The sequence below is a fragment of the Sus scrofa genome, chromosome X, assembly GCF_000003025.6.
Source record: "Sus scrofa isolate TJ Tabasco breed Duroc chromosome X, Sscrofa11.1, whole genome shotgun sequence".
Taxonomy (NCBI): domain Eukaryota; kingdom Metazoa; phylum Chordata; class Mammalia; order Artiodactyla; family Suidae; genus Sus; species Sus scrofa.
In genome coordinates, this window is record NC_010461.5 from 45,836,196 (window position 1) to 45,850,093 (window position 13,898).

At 49.1% G+C, this 13,898-nt stretch overlaps 1 long non-coding RNA gene across 1 annotated transcript; it reads right to left on the minus strand.

The window, feature by feature from the left end:
- Window positions 986–8,965, minus strand: LOC110257827. The gene is made up of 2 exons (XR_002340836.1): window positions 7,707–8,965; window positions 986–2,761 (listed from the first exon to the last, which is right to left on the minus strand). It is a non-coding gene; the product is annotated as an uncharacterized LOC110257827 (long non-coding RNA).

The following is a 13,898-nucleotide window of genomic DNA, read 5'->3' on the forward strand; positions in this document are numbered from 1 at the left end:
TTGTCTTGTCCTCAAGCACCAAGTGGCTTTAGGACTGAACTGCTCAGGCCCAAGAGAGAGGGAAGGAAAGAAATGGCAGAGACGGGGAAAAGGTGAGTATATCCTCATATGATCAGTTAAACAAGGTGAACTGGGCCAAATCCAAGCAATATGATGAAGCCAGTGGGTTTTTTCTCACTGTCTTCCAGCTTCTCCTTCCTGCCCCTCTCCTTTGCCCCAGTCCCTTTCTCATTCCTAAAGCCCTGCCCCCCATCAAGAGTAGAAACGTTATGAGGGGCAGGACTCCCGTATTATAAGTGATGTTGGCTGTTTGGCTGACATTCAGTGTGGATGGTGTCCTCCCTGTGGCTCTACCACTCAAGCCCTCTGTCTCTCATGACGGACTAGAAGGTTTCACCCCTCTTCGGTAATGTCAAGCATAAGCAGGGAGAAGGTGCAAGACACATCTTGGAGCCCCGGGTCCTTCATCTGTGAAACGGGGAGGACCACAAGCTGTGGGACAAAGAGCCAGAGCAGCACCAGACACCAGTTCAATGAGTGCTCGGAGCCAAAGCCAGGGCATCACAGGACTCCTTCTTGAGACCCAGAAGCACCTCAAGTAGATGTCCCCGCCAGGACTGCTGCATCTGCTCCTTCTTCCGCCTGGAATGCTCTTCCTTCAGGTAATCCCATGGCCTTCTCCCTCGCTTTCTCCAGCTGTCTGCGCGATCGTCACCTTTCAGATAGACCTGCCTTTGCCTTTGTTACCCTGAGGAAAACAGAAACATCCTCACCCCATGCCCCTTCCCCTGATCCAGCCTTTTCTGTCTACATTGCACCTGCCACCTTTGATGTGCTCTAATGTGTTTACCGAGCACCTCTATGAAAGGAGAGGCTCTGTCAGTTCTGTCCTGTCCGAAACTCCTAGAACAGTACTCAGAAAACACTTGCTGAGCCATGGCTGGGAATCAGCCCTTTACACTGTTACAGTACACTGTTACACAGGTACTGCCCATGATGGCCATTGGCCCCATTTAATTCATTATGATACATAGTGCAACTCCAGAAGAGAAGTGACTTGCTCAAGACACACAACCAGCACGTGGGGTTCGCGGCTTTGGAATCCTATCTACCAGGTTCCAAACCCCTCCGTTCCTGGACAGAGACTTTAAGGCCAAAACGGTAAGAGACGTTACTCCTGACACCCAAACCCCAAACAGCTGAGATCCTCTACGCCTTTGGACAAAGCCTTCCCAAAGCAGCTCAGAGACTTCATAAGTTGGTAGTCAGAATCGCAAATAGCTCAGACACCTCACAGTCCGGGGTGCACACGCCTACAGAGCAGTCTAAAACCCAGTGACTCCAAAGCTCAGAAAGTGCATACCCAAATATACAAGGCAGACAAAGCCTAAGGCTCTTTGAACCATGGCTCCCAAAATCCAGTTAGATAAACTATTCCGTTCACCAAAAACTCCCCAAAGCGCTCAAAGACATCACATGGACCCAACTAGCATCTATGATGTCAGGCGTAGCGATACATAGCTTCGAACTGCATGACACACGTTACTTCCCAGGGAGAGACACCAAACAAACTCAGAGACCTCTCTCTGGACTTTACGTGAATCTGTGCGATTGACCATGGGGAACCACAAGCTCCAGAATGTGGGCTCGACAAGACTGAAAGAGCTCACGTGAAGACAGCACCGTCACTCCGCACAGCCAGCGACTGAGCCTAACCGCGCTACTGACCGGGGCAGCTACGATACCCCTTCCGGACAGTCAGTAGCACAGACCCGCTCGGAGAAAATGTAGTGTGAAAAATACCCGCACGCGCAAGCGCACGGAAATGCACGCACGCACGCATGCGCAAGCGCAAAGACGCATACGTTCACCTCTCACGCTGCGCTTCAACTCTGCGACCTCGGGGCCCCCCCAAACAGACGGCCAATCGGAACTGGGCAGACGACTACGGAGGGTGGGAGTAGAGGACTTCCGTCGCTGGTTGGGACAACGGAAGAGCAATCTCGCCCTGACCAATCATCACTCATAATCCTTTCCGACCCCTCCCACCGCCTCCGGGAGCCAATCCCTTGCCCCGTTGCCGTCAGCCCCAGCTAGAGGTGACCATATAGAAACGAAGGGGTGAACTTGGAGTAGGTAGAAAGAAGGCTGCATCCTGGTATTCAGTGTGTACTCGTGCTCGAATGCTCCGGGAAGACGGAGAGGATACAATGGGGATGGACCCAGCGGCTCCATGAGAGCCTCCTCCGGGAACTGTGGTTAACGCCCTCCGCAGTGTACGTGAACCCTCAGTATTGGAACACGATGGATTATTCCAGAACGACCGCCTCCTACCCTCTAATGGTACCTTCCGAGTGAATGGTCTTACCTCCGGCCCTGTCAGTGGTACGTCCCATGACAGATGTTCCATCTCGCGCGCCCCTTGGTGGTGTCATCGGGGAACAGCCGATGCAGATGTTAGTGGACTATTCCAGGGTGGTCCCCAAAGGGAGGGAGGGCAAAGTTAGGATTAAAACCTCACAATTCGCTGGAGTCTTGGACCCGGCAAAAAGTCTTGCTAAACAGAAATGTACTTCTTTGTAGTGGCACCAAGCGTTTTCTCTGTGCTGGGCATTGGGCTTGCTTGCGCCTCCCTGGGTAATATAGAATAGGTGTAGTGCGGCAAGCCAGCCAGGGTTCCTCAAGGGGCAGGGGGGAGAAAGGTCCCGACGGGTCTCTGATGTCCTGGTGAGGGGCAGGCCTCTGTCCTTGACTGTGAGTACTAGGGGAAAAAGAGAGCAGGACCTTTGGTTCTGTTAGGAAAAAGGCCCTCTTGGAGTTCCCGTCGTGGCGCAGTGGTTAACGAGTCCGACTAGGAACCATGAGGTTGTGGGTTTGATCCCTGGCCTTGCTCAGTGGGTTAAGGATTCGGCGTTGCCCTGAGCTGTGATGTAGGTTGCAGACGTGGCTCGGATCCTGCGTTGCTGTGGCTCTGGCGTAGGCCGGTGGCTACAGCTCCGATTGGACCCTTGGCCTGGGAACCTCCATATGCCTCGGGAGCGGACCTAGCAAAGACAGAAAGACAAAAAAAAAAAAAAAAAAAAGGCCATCTCCCAGTGGTCTCTCTGTCCCTGAGGACGTGAGATAAAGTCCACAGGATTTGTCACCATCCTGTTACCTCTGAACATGTTCCCTGGCAGAATTCTTGGCTTGTCTAGCTATGCCTCCCTCAAGAACTTTGCATCTGTTTATTCATTCCTTACCTCATTCATTCCTTCTCTCTAAAGTATATGTCAAGCACAATTATGGGTGTTGGGAAAGAGAAGAAAAACAACCCTTGCTCTCATGGAGGGTCTATTCTATTCAGCCCCCAAAGGTATGTGATTTGTCAGGTGTTGGTAACTGCTGTGATTAAAATTAAATCAGAATCGTCAAATAGAGAGGAGGGGGCCTATCTAGAAAGAGCAGTCAGGGAAGGTCTTTCTAAGATTGTGACATTTGAGCGGAAACCTAGAGGAGAGGAACATCTGAAAGAGATGCATGCCCCCCCCCTCCCCCGAGTTCGGTACGGGTCAGTGGAAAAGTTCCGGGGTGTAACTCAGTCTGTCATGTGTGAGAAGGTGAGGAGGCTGATTTGGCTGGCTCAGCATGATGGAGGGAGGGGTAGGAGATCTGGTGAAGGGGTAATGAGGGCCAGGTCCTGTAGAGCCTTCTGGGCCATGGTGAGGACTTTGTCTTGAGCCTCCAGAGGCCTTTTTAGCAGAGAATTCCCGTGTGTCTCTCTGAGGCCAGAGGCCCAAGTCGCCCCCTTGAGGAGGTGGAGCTCTTGGTTTACCCCAAAGAAGAGCCCCCTCCCCAGCCTCTCTGGGGAAGCTGAACATGCTTTCCTGGAAGATTATGGAGACTCAAGGGGAATCCCCCCAACTGCTCCCCATGAATATCCATGTCCAAAGATGATATGCTCATGTGGGGAAAAGCAAGGGCCCTCATGGTGTGAGCGAGGTCACACCCTGTCCTGTACAAAAGCACAGGAGGGAAACGAATAGAGATTGGAACAGAGAGTAGAAGAAGAATAAATATAATCAATGAAACCGAATGTTGTTTCTTTGAAAAGAGCAGTACGAATTCATAAAATTGCACCCAGAGAGACACAGAAAATGATAAATCCTGCCTCATAGCACAGGGTCCTATATCTAGTCACTTGTGATGGAACATGATGGAGGATAATTTGGGAAAAGAATACACACACACACACACACACACACACACACACACACTTCTGGGTCAGTTTGCTGTACAGCAGAAATTGACAGAACAGTATAAATCATTACAATAGAAAAAATAAAAATCTTAAAGAATGATAAAAAGACACAACAATATGAGGAATGACACAGATATAAATGTAAAATGATCTAACAAAATGGGGACACATATTGTGTTCATAGGTTGATAAATGCAATATAATTGGGATGTCAACAGTCCCCAAAAAGATCCATCAATGTCATACAATTCCAATGTAAAATGCCAGCAGGATTTTTTGGTACATATAGACTGATTACAAACTTTCTGTGGTAAGGCAAAGGCAAATGAACGAGAATAGCCAAATTAATTTTCGAAAAGTAAACTGGAGGACTAACACCAACTTTAACATTTACCATGCAGCTTCAGCCAACATATGTTAACGTAAGTGTCCAAGTAAGGATGAATGGGTAAAGAAAACGTGGTGACATACACAATGGGGTATTATTCAGCCATAAAAAGTAGAGTCCTGCCTTTTGCAACAACATGGATGGACGTTGAAGGCTAAGTGAAAGAAGTCAGAGAGAGAAAGGCAAATGCATGTTCTCTCTTACATCTGGAATCTGAACAAAGTCTAAGTCACAGAAATAGAGTTTAGAATGGTGCTTGCCAGGGGCTGGGGGAAATGGTGGTCAAAGGGTACAAACTTCTAGCTATAAGATGAATAAGTTATGGGGATCTAACGTAGAGCATGGTGACGATACTTAATATTGTATTATGTACTGAAAATTAAGTGGCGCAGTGGGTTAAGGACCCAGTGTTTTCACTGCCATGGCTCGGGTGGCTGCTGTGGAGTGGGGTCGAGCCCTGGACCAGGAACTTCCTCATCCTTCAGAGCAGCCAAAAACAAAACAACACACACACACACACACACACACACACACACACACACACACACAGAAGAGAGAGAGAGAGAGAGAGAGAAATAAAAGGAAAAGAGAGAAGAACTGAAATGTTATCACCAAAAAATTCTTAAAAACATAATGATGTGAGTGGATACAGTGCTAACTAACCGTATTGTGGTAATCATTTTGCCATATATGTGTATCAAATCATGATATTGAGCACCTGAAACTTTCATGGTTTGAGTCGGTAATACCTCAATAAACCTGGAAGAATGAAAGAGTCTCTGGTTTTTCAAGTGGGTTGCCTTTGCCTTCAAGCTGTATTCTCTGTCCCCTTGACACATCCTCCTCATTCCTTGAACTTTTCCTTACTGCTGACATGACAAGTGAAGCCAGCCTCATTTATACTCTCCCTCCTCGGCCTGGGAACCCAGCATTTAGTGGAGAATGGAATTTGGAAGCTAGGATCTGGGACGGGGTGTACTTATTGCCATTGGGATCTTGCTGCTTCCACATCTACATGTAAGTATCTGTCTACATGTGCACACTTATCTACTGAAAACCAGGCCTTCTCATGGAGAACTTCCAATTCCAGCAGAACACCTCAGAATGTGTTCTGCTTTACTTCTTTTCCATATCAGAAATTCCCTTTTCCAGAAGGGGCAGACGTGGCGCCCACTATCCTCAAACATTTGCTGAGGTGATGAATTCCCAACGTAAACAAGCCATCCCTCCTCCACTGAGGTCCTCCTCACATGCTGCACTGACCCATCCCTTGCCCTTGACCTCCTCACCCCAACTCAAGCTTGAATCCCTGAGCCAGTTAGCCTGCACCCTCGCCCAAACCCAGGGGTATTCTCCTTACTGCCTTGCGCTCTGACTCTGCAAGTTGAATGTCCCTACACGCCTACACTTGTCTTGTCCTCAAGCACCAAGTGGCTTTAGGACTGAACTGCTCAGGCCCAAGAGAGAGGGAAGGAAAGAAATGGCAGAGACGGGGAAAAGGTGAGTATATCCTCATATGATCAGTTAAACAAGGTGAACTGGGCCAAATCCAAGCAATATGATGAAGCCAGTGGGTTTTTTCTCACTGTCTTCCAGCTTCTCCTTCCTGCCCCTCTCCTTTGCCCCAGTCCCTTTCTCATTCCTAAAGCCCTGCCCCCCATCAAGAGTAGAAACGTTATGAGGGGCAGGACTCCCGTATTATAAGTGATGTTGGCTGTTTGGCTGACATTCAGTGTGGATGGTGTCCTCCCTGTGGCTCTACCACTCAAGCCCTCTGTCTCTCATGACGGACTAGAAGGTTTCACCCCTCTTCGGTAATGTCAAGCATAAGCAGGGAGAAGGTGCAAGACACATCTTGGAGCCCCGGGTCCTTCATCTGTGAAACGGGGAGGACCACAAGCTGTGGGACAAAGAGCCAGAGCAGCACCAGACACCAGTTCAATGAGTGCTCGGAGCCAAAGCCAGGGCATCACAGGACTCCTTCTTGAGACCCAGAAGCACCTCAAGTAGATGTCCCCGCCAGGACTGCTGCATCTGCTCCTTCTTCCGCCTGGAATGCTCTTCCTTCAGGTAATCCCATGGCCTTCTCCCTCGCTTTCTCCAGCTGTCTGCGCGATCGTCACCTTTCAGATAGACCTGCCTTTGCCTTTGTTACCCTGAGGAAAACAGAAACATCCTCACCCCATGCCCCTTCCCCTGATCCAGCCTTTTCTGTCTACATTGCACCTGCCACCTTTGATGTGCTCTAATGTGTTTACCGAGCACCTCTATGAAAGGAGAGGCTCTGTCAGTTCTGTCCTGTCCGAAACTCCTAGAACAGTACTCAGAAAACACTTGCTGAGCCATGGCTGGGAATCAGCCCTTTACACTGTTACAGTACACTGTTACACAGGTACTGCCCATGATGGCCATTGGCCCCATTTAATTCATTATGATACATAGTGCAACTCCAGAAGAGAAGTGACTTGCTCAAGACACACAACCAGCACGTGGGGTTCGCGGCTTTGGAATCCTATCTACCAGGTTCCAAACCCCTCCGTTCCTGGACAGAGACTTTAAGGCCAAAACGGTAAGAGACGTTACTCCTGACACCCAAACCCCAAACAGCTGAGATCCTCTACGCCTTTGGACAAAGCCTTCCCAAAGCAGCTCAGAGACTTCATAAGTTGGTAGTCAGAATCGCAAATAGCTCAGACACCTCACAGTCCGGGGTGCACACGCCTACAGAGCAGTCTAAAACCCAGTGACTCCAAAGCTCAGAAAGTGCATACCCAAATATACAAGGCAGACAAAGCCTAAGGCTCTTTGAACCATGGCTCCCAAAATCCAGTTAGATAAACTATTCCGTTCACCAAAAACTCCCCAAAGCGCTCAAAGACATCACATGGACCCAACTAGCATCTATGATGTCAGGCGTAGCGATACATAGCTTCGAACTGCATGACACACGTTACTTCCCAGGGAGAGACACCAAACAAACTCAGAGACCTCTCTCTGGACTTTACGTGAATCTGTGCGATTGACCATGGGGAACCACAAGCTCCAGAATGTGGGCTCGACAAGACTGAAAGAGCTCACGTGAAGACAGCACCGTCACTCCGCACAGCCAGCGACTGAGCCTAACCGCGCTACTGACCGGGGCAGCTACGATACCCCTTCCGGACAGTCAGTAGCACAGACCCGCTCGGAGAAAATGTAGTGTGAAAAATACCCGCACGCGCAAGCGCACGGAAATGCACGCACGCACGCATGCGCAAGCGCAAAGACGCATACGTTCACCTCTCACGCTGCGCTTCAACTCTGCGACCTCGGGGCCCCCCCAAACAGACGGCCAATCGGAACTGGGCAGACGACTACGGAGGGTGGGAGTAGAGGACTTCCGTCGCTGGTTGGGACAACGGAAGAGCAATCTCGCCCTGACCAATCATCACTCATAATCCTTTCCGACCCCTCCCACCGCCTCCGGGAGCCAATCCCTTGCCCCGTTGCCGTCAGCCCCAGCTAGAGGTGACCATATAGAAACGAAGGGGTGAACTTGGAGTAGGTAGAAAGAAGGCTGCATCCTGGTATTCAGTGTGTACTCGTGCTCGAATGCTCCGGGAAGACGGAGAGGATACAATGGGGATGGACCCAGCGGCTCCATGAGAGCCTCCTCCGGGAACTGTGGTTAACGCCCTCCGCAGTGTACGTGAACCCTCAGTATTGGAACACGATGGATTATTCCAGAACGACCGCCTCCTACCCTCTAATGGTACCTTCCGAGTGAATGGTCTTACCTCCGGCCCTGTCAGTGGTACGTCCCATGACAGATGTTCCATCTCGCGCGCCCCTTGGTGGTGTCATCGGGGAACAGCCGATGCAGATGTTAGTGGACTATTCCAGGGTGGTCCCCAAAGGGAGGGAGGGCAAAGTTAGGATTAAAACCTCACAATTCGCTGGAGTCTTGGACCCGGCAAAAAGTCTTGCTAAACAGAAATGTACTTCTTTGTAGTGGCACCAAGCGTTTTCTCTGTGCTGGGCATTGGGCTTGCTTGCGCCTCCCTGGGTAATATAGAATAGGTGTAGTGCGGCAAGCCAGCCAGGGTTCCTCAAGGGGCAGGGGGGAGAAAGGTCCCGACGGGTCTCTGATGTCCTGGTGAGGGGCAGGCCTCTGTCCTTGACTGTGAGTACTAGGGGAAAAAGAGAGCAGGACCTTTGGTTCTGTTAGGAAAAAGGCCCTCTTGGAGTTCCCGTCGTGGCGCAGTGGTTAACGAGTCCGACTAGGAACCATGAGGTTGTGGGTTTGATCCCTGGCCTTGCTCAGTGGGTTAAGGATTCGGCGTTGCCCTGAGCTGTGATGTAGGTTGCAGACGTGGCTCGGATCCTGCGTTGCTGTGGCTCTGGCGTAGGCCGGTGGCTACAGCTCCGATTGGACCCTTGGCCTGGGAACCTCCATATGCCTCGGGAGCGGACCTAGCAAAGACAGAAAGACAAAAAAAAAAAAAAAAAAAAAGGCCATCTCCCAGTGGTCTCTCTGTCCCTGAGGACGTGAGATAAAGTCCACAGGATTTGTCACCATCCTGTTACCTCTGAACATGTTCCCTGGCAGAATTCTTGGCTTGTCTAGCTATGCCTCCCTCAAGAACTTTGCATCTGTTTATTCATTCCTTACCTCATTCATTCCTTCTCTCTAAAGTATATGTCAAGCACAATTATGGGTGTTGGGAAGAGAAGAAAAACAACCCTTGCTCTCATGGAGGGTCTATTCTATTCAGCCCCAAAGGTATGTGATTTGTCAGGTGTTGGTAACTGCTGTGATTAAAATTAAATCAGAATCGTCAAATAGAGAGGAGGGGGCCTATCTAGAAAGAGCAGTCAGGGAAGGTCTTTCTAAGATTGTGACATTTGAGCGGAAACCTAGAGGAGAGGAACATCTGAAAGAGATGCATGCCCCCCCCCTCCCCCGAGTTCGGTACGGGTCAGTGGAAAAGTTCCGGGGTGTAACTCAGTCTGTCATGTGTGAGAAGGTGAGGAGGCTGATTTGGCTGGCTCAGCATGATGGAGGGAGGGGTAGGAGATCTGGTGAAGGGGTAATGAGGGCCAGGTCCTGTAGAGCCTTCTGGGCCATGGTGAGGACTTTGTCTTGAGCCTCCAGAGGCCTTTTTAGCAGAGAATTCCCGTGTGTCTCTCTGAGGCCAGAGGCCCAAGTCGCCCCCTTGAGGAGGTGGAGCTCTTGGTTTACCCCAAAGAAGAGCCCCCTCCCCAGCCTCTCTGGGGAAGCTGAACATGCTTTCCTGGAAGATTATGGAGACTCAAGGGGAATCCCCCCAACTGCTCCCCATGAATATCCATGTCCAAAGATGATATGCTCATGTGGGGAAAAGCAAGGGCCCTCATGGTGTGAGCGAGGTCACACCCTGTCCTGTACAAAAGCACAGGAGGGAAACGAATAGAGATTGGAACAGAGAGTAGAAGAAGAATAAATATAATCAATGAAACCGAATGTTGTTTCTTTGAAAAGAGCAGTACGAATTCATAAAATTGCACCCAGAGAGACACAGAAAATGATAAATCCTGCCTCATAGCACAGGGTCCTATATCTAGTCACTTGTGATGGAACATGATGGAGGATAATTTGGGAAAAGAATACACACACACACACACACACACTTCTGGGTCAGTTTGCTGTACAGCAGAAATTGACAGAACAGTATAAATCATTACAATAGAAAAAATAAAAATCTTAAAGAATGATAAAAAGACACAACAATATGAGGAATGACACAGATATAAATGTAAAATGATCTAACAAAATGGGGACACATATTGTGTTCATAGGTTGATAAATGCAATATAATTGGGATGTCAACAGTCCCCAAAAAGATCCATCAATGTCATACAATTCCAATGTAAAATGCCAGCAGGATTTTTTGGTACATATAGACTGATTACAAACTTTCTGTGGTAAGGCAAAGGCAAATGAACGAGAATAGCCAAATTAATTTTCGAAAAGTAAACTGGAGGACTAACACCAACTTTAACATTTACCATGCAGCTTCAGCCAACATATGTTAACGTAAGTGTCCAAGTAAGGATGAATGGGTAAAGAAAACGTGGTGACATACACAATGGGGTATTATTCAGCCATAAAAAGTAGAGTCCTGCCTTTTGCAACAACATGGATGGACGTTGAAGGCTAAGTGAAAGAAGTCAGAGAGAGAAAGGCAAATGCATGTTCTCTCTTACATCTGGAATCTGAACAAAGTCTAAGTCACAGAAATAGAGTTTAGAATGGTGCTTGCCAGGGGCTGGGGGAAATGGTGGTCAAAGGGTACAAACTTCTAGCTATAAGATGAATAAGTTATGGGGATCTAACGTAGAGCATGGTGACGATACTTAATATTGTATTATGTACTGAAAATTAAGTGGCGCAGTGGGTTAAGGACCCAGTGTTTTCACTGCCATGGCTCGGGTGGCTGCTGTGGAGTGGGGTCGAGCCCTGGACCAGGAACTTCCTCATCCTTCAGAGCAGCCAAAAACAAAACAACACACACACACACACACACACACACACACACACACACACAGAGAGAGAGAGAGAGAGAGAGAGAGAAATAAAAGGAAAAGAGAGAAGAACTGAAATGTTATCACCAAAAAATTCTTAAAAACATAATGATGTGAGTGGATACAGTGCTAACTAACCGTATTGTGGTAATCATTTTGCCATATATGTGTATCAAATCATGATATTGAGCACCTGAAACTTTCATGGTTTGAGTCGGTAATACCTCAATAAACCTGGAAGAATGAAAGAGTCTCTGGTTTTTCAAGTGGGATTGCCTTTGCCTTCAAGCTGTATTCTCTGTCCCCTTGACACATCCTCCTCATTCCTTGAACTTTTCCTTACTGCTGACATGACAAGTGAAGCCAGCCTCATTTATACTCTCCCTCCTCGGCCTGGGAACCCAGCATTTAGTGGAGAATGGAATTTGGAAGCTAGGATCTGGGACGGGGTGTACTTATTGCCATTGGGATCTTGCTGCTTCCACATCTACATGTAAGTATCTGTCTACATGTGCACACTTATCTACTGAAAACCAGGCCTTCTCATGGAGAACTTCCAATTCCAGCAGAACACCTCAGAATGTGTTCTGCTTTACTTCTTTTCCATATCAGAAATTCCCTTTTCCAGAAGGGGCAGACGTGGCGCCCACTATCCTCAAACATTTGCTGAGGTGATGAATTCCCAACGTAAACAAGCCATCCCTCCTCCACTGAGGTCCTCCTCACATGCTGCACTGACCCATCCCTTGCCCTTGACCTCCTCACCCCAACTCAAGCTTGAATCCCTGAGCCAGTTAGCCTGCACCCTCGCCCAAACCCAGGGGTATTCTCCTTACTGCCTTGCGCTCTGACTCTGCAAGTTGAATGTCCCTACACGCCTACACTTGTCTTGTCCTCAAGCACCAAGTGGCTTTAGGACTGAACTGCTCAGGCCCAAGAGAGAGGGAAGGAAAGAAATGGCAGAGACGGGGAAAAGGTGAGTATATCCTCATATGATCAGTTAAACAAGGTGAACTGGGCCAAATCCAAGCAATATGATGAAGCCAGTGGGTTTTTTCTCACTGTCTTCCAGCTTCTCCTTCCTGCCCCTCTCCTTTGCCCCAGTCCCTTTCTCATTCCTAAAGCCCTGCCCCCCATCAAGAGTAGAAACGTTATGAGGGGCAGGACTCCCGTATTATAAGTGATGTTGGCTGTTTGGCTGACATTCAGTGTGGATGGTGTCCTCCCTGTGGCTCTACCACTCAAGCCCTCTGTCTCTCATGACGGACTAGAAGGTTTCACCCCTCTTCGGTAATGTCAAGCATAAGCAGGGAGAAGGTGCAAGACACATCTTGGAGCCCCGGGTCCTTCATCTGTGAAACGGGGAGGACCACAAGCTGTGGGACAAAGAGCCAGAGCAGCACCAGACACCAGTTCAATGAGTGCTCGGAGCCAAAGCCAGGGCATCACAGGACTCCTTCTTGAGACCCAGAAGCACCTCAAGTAGATGTCCCCGCCAGGACTGCTGCATCTGCTCCTTCTTCCGCCTGGAATGCTCTTCCTTCAGGTAATCCCATGGCCTTCTCCCTCGCTTTCTCCAGCTGTCTGCGCGATCGTCACCTTTCAGATAGACCTGCCTTTGCCTTTGTTACCCGAGGAAAACAGAAACATCCTCACCCCATGCCCCTTCCCCTGATCCAGCCTTTTCTGTCTACATTGCACCTGCCACCTTTGATGTGCTCTAATGTGTTTACCGAGCACCTCTATGAAAGGAGAGGCTCTGTCAGTTCTGTCCTGTCCGAAACTCCTAGAACAGTACTCAGAAAACACTTGCTGAGCCATGGCTGGGAATCAGCCCTTTACACTGTTACAGTACACTGTTACACAGGTACTGCCCATGATGGCCATTGGCCCATTTAATTCATTATGATACATAGTGCAACTCCAGAAGAGAAGTGACTTGCTCAAGACACACAACCAGCACGTGGGGTTCGCGGCTTTGGAATCCTATCTACCAGGTTCCAAACCCCTCCGTTCCTGGACAGAGACTTTAAGGCCAAAACGGTAAGAGACGTTACTCCTGACACCCAAACCCCAAACAGCTGAGATCCTCTACGCCTTTGGACAAAGCCTTCCCAAAGCAGCTCAGAGACTTCATAAGTTGGTAGTCAGAATCGCAAATAGCTCAGACACCTCACAGTCCGGGGTGCACACGCCTACAGAGCAGTCTAAAACCCAGTGACTCCAAAGCTCAGAAAGTGCATACCCAAATATACAAGGCAGACAAAGCCTAAGGCTCTTTGAACCATGGCTCCCAAAATCCAGTTAGATAAACTATTCCGTTCACCAAAAACTCCCCAAAGCGCTCAAAGACATCACATGGACCCAACTAGCATCTATGATGTCAGGCGTAGCGATACATAGCTTCGAACTGCATGACACACGTTACTTCCCAGGGAGAGACACCAAACAAACTCAGAGACCTCTCTCTGGACTTTACGTGAATCTGTGCGATTGACCATGGGGAACCACAAGCTCCAGAATGTGGGCTCGACAAGACTGAAAGAGCTCACGTGAAGACAGCACCGTCACTCCGCACAGCCAGCGACTGAGCCTAACCGCGCTACTGACCGGGGCAGCTACGATACCCCTTCCGGACAGTCAGTAGCACAGACCCGCTCGGAGAAAATGTAGTGTGAAAAATACCCGCACGCGCAAGCGCACGGAAATGCACGCACGCACGCATGC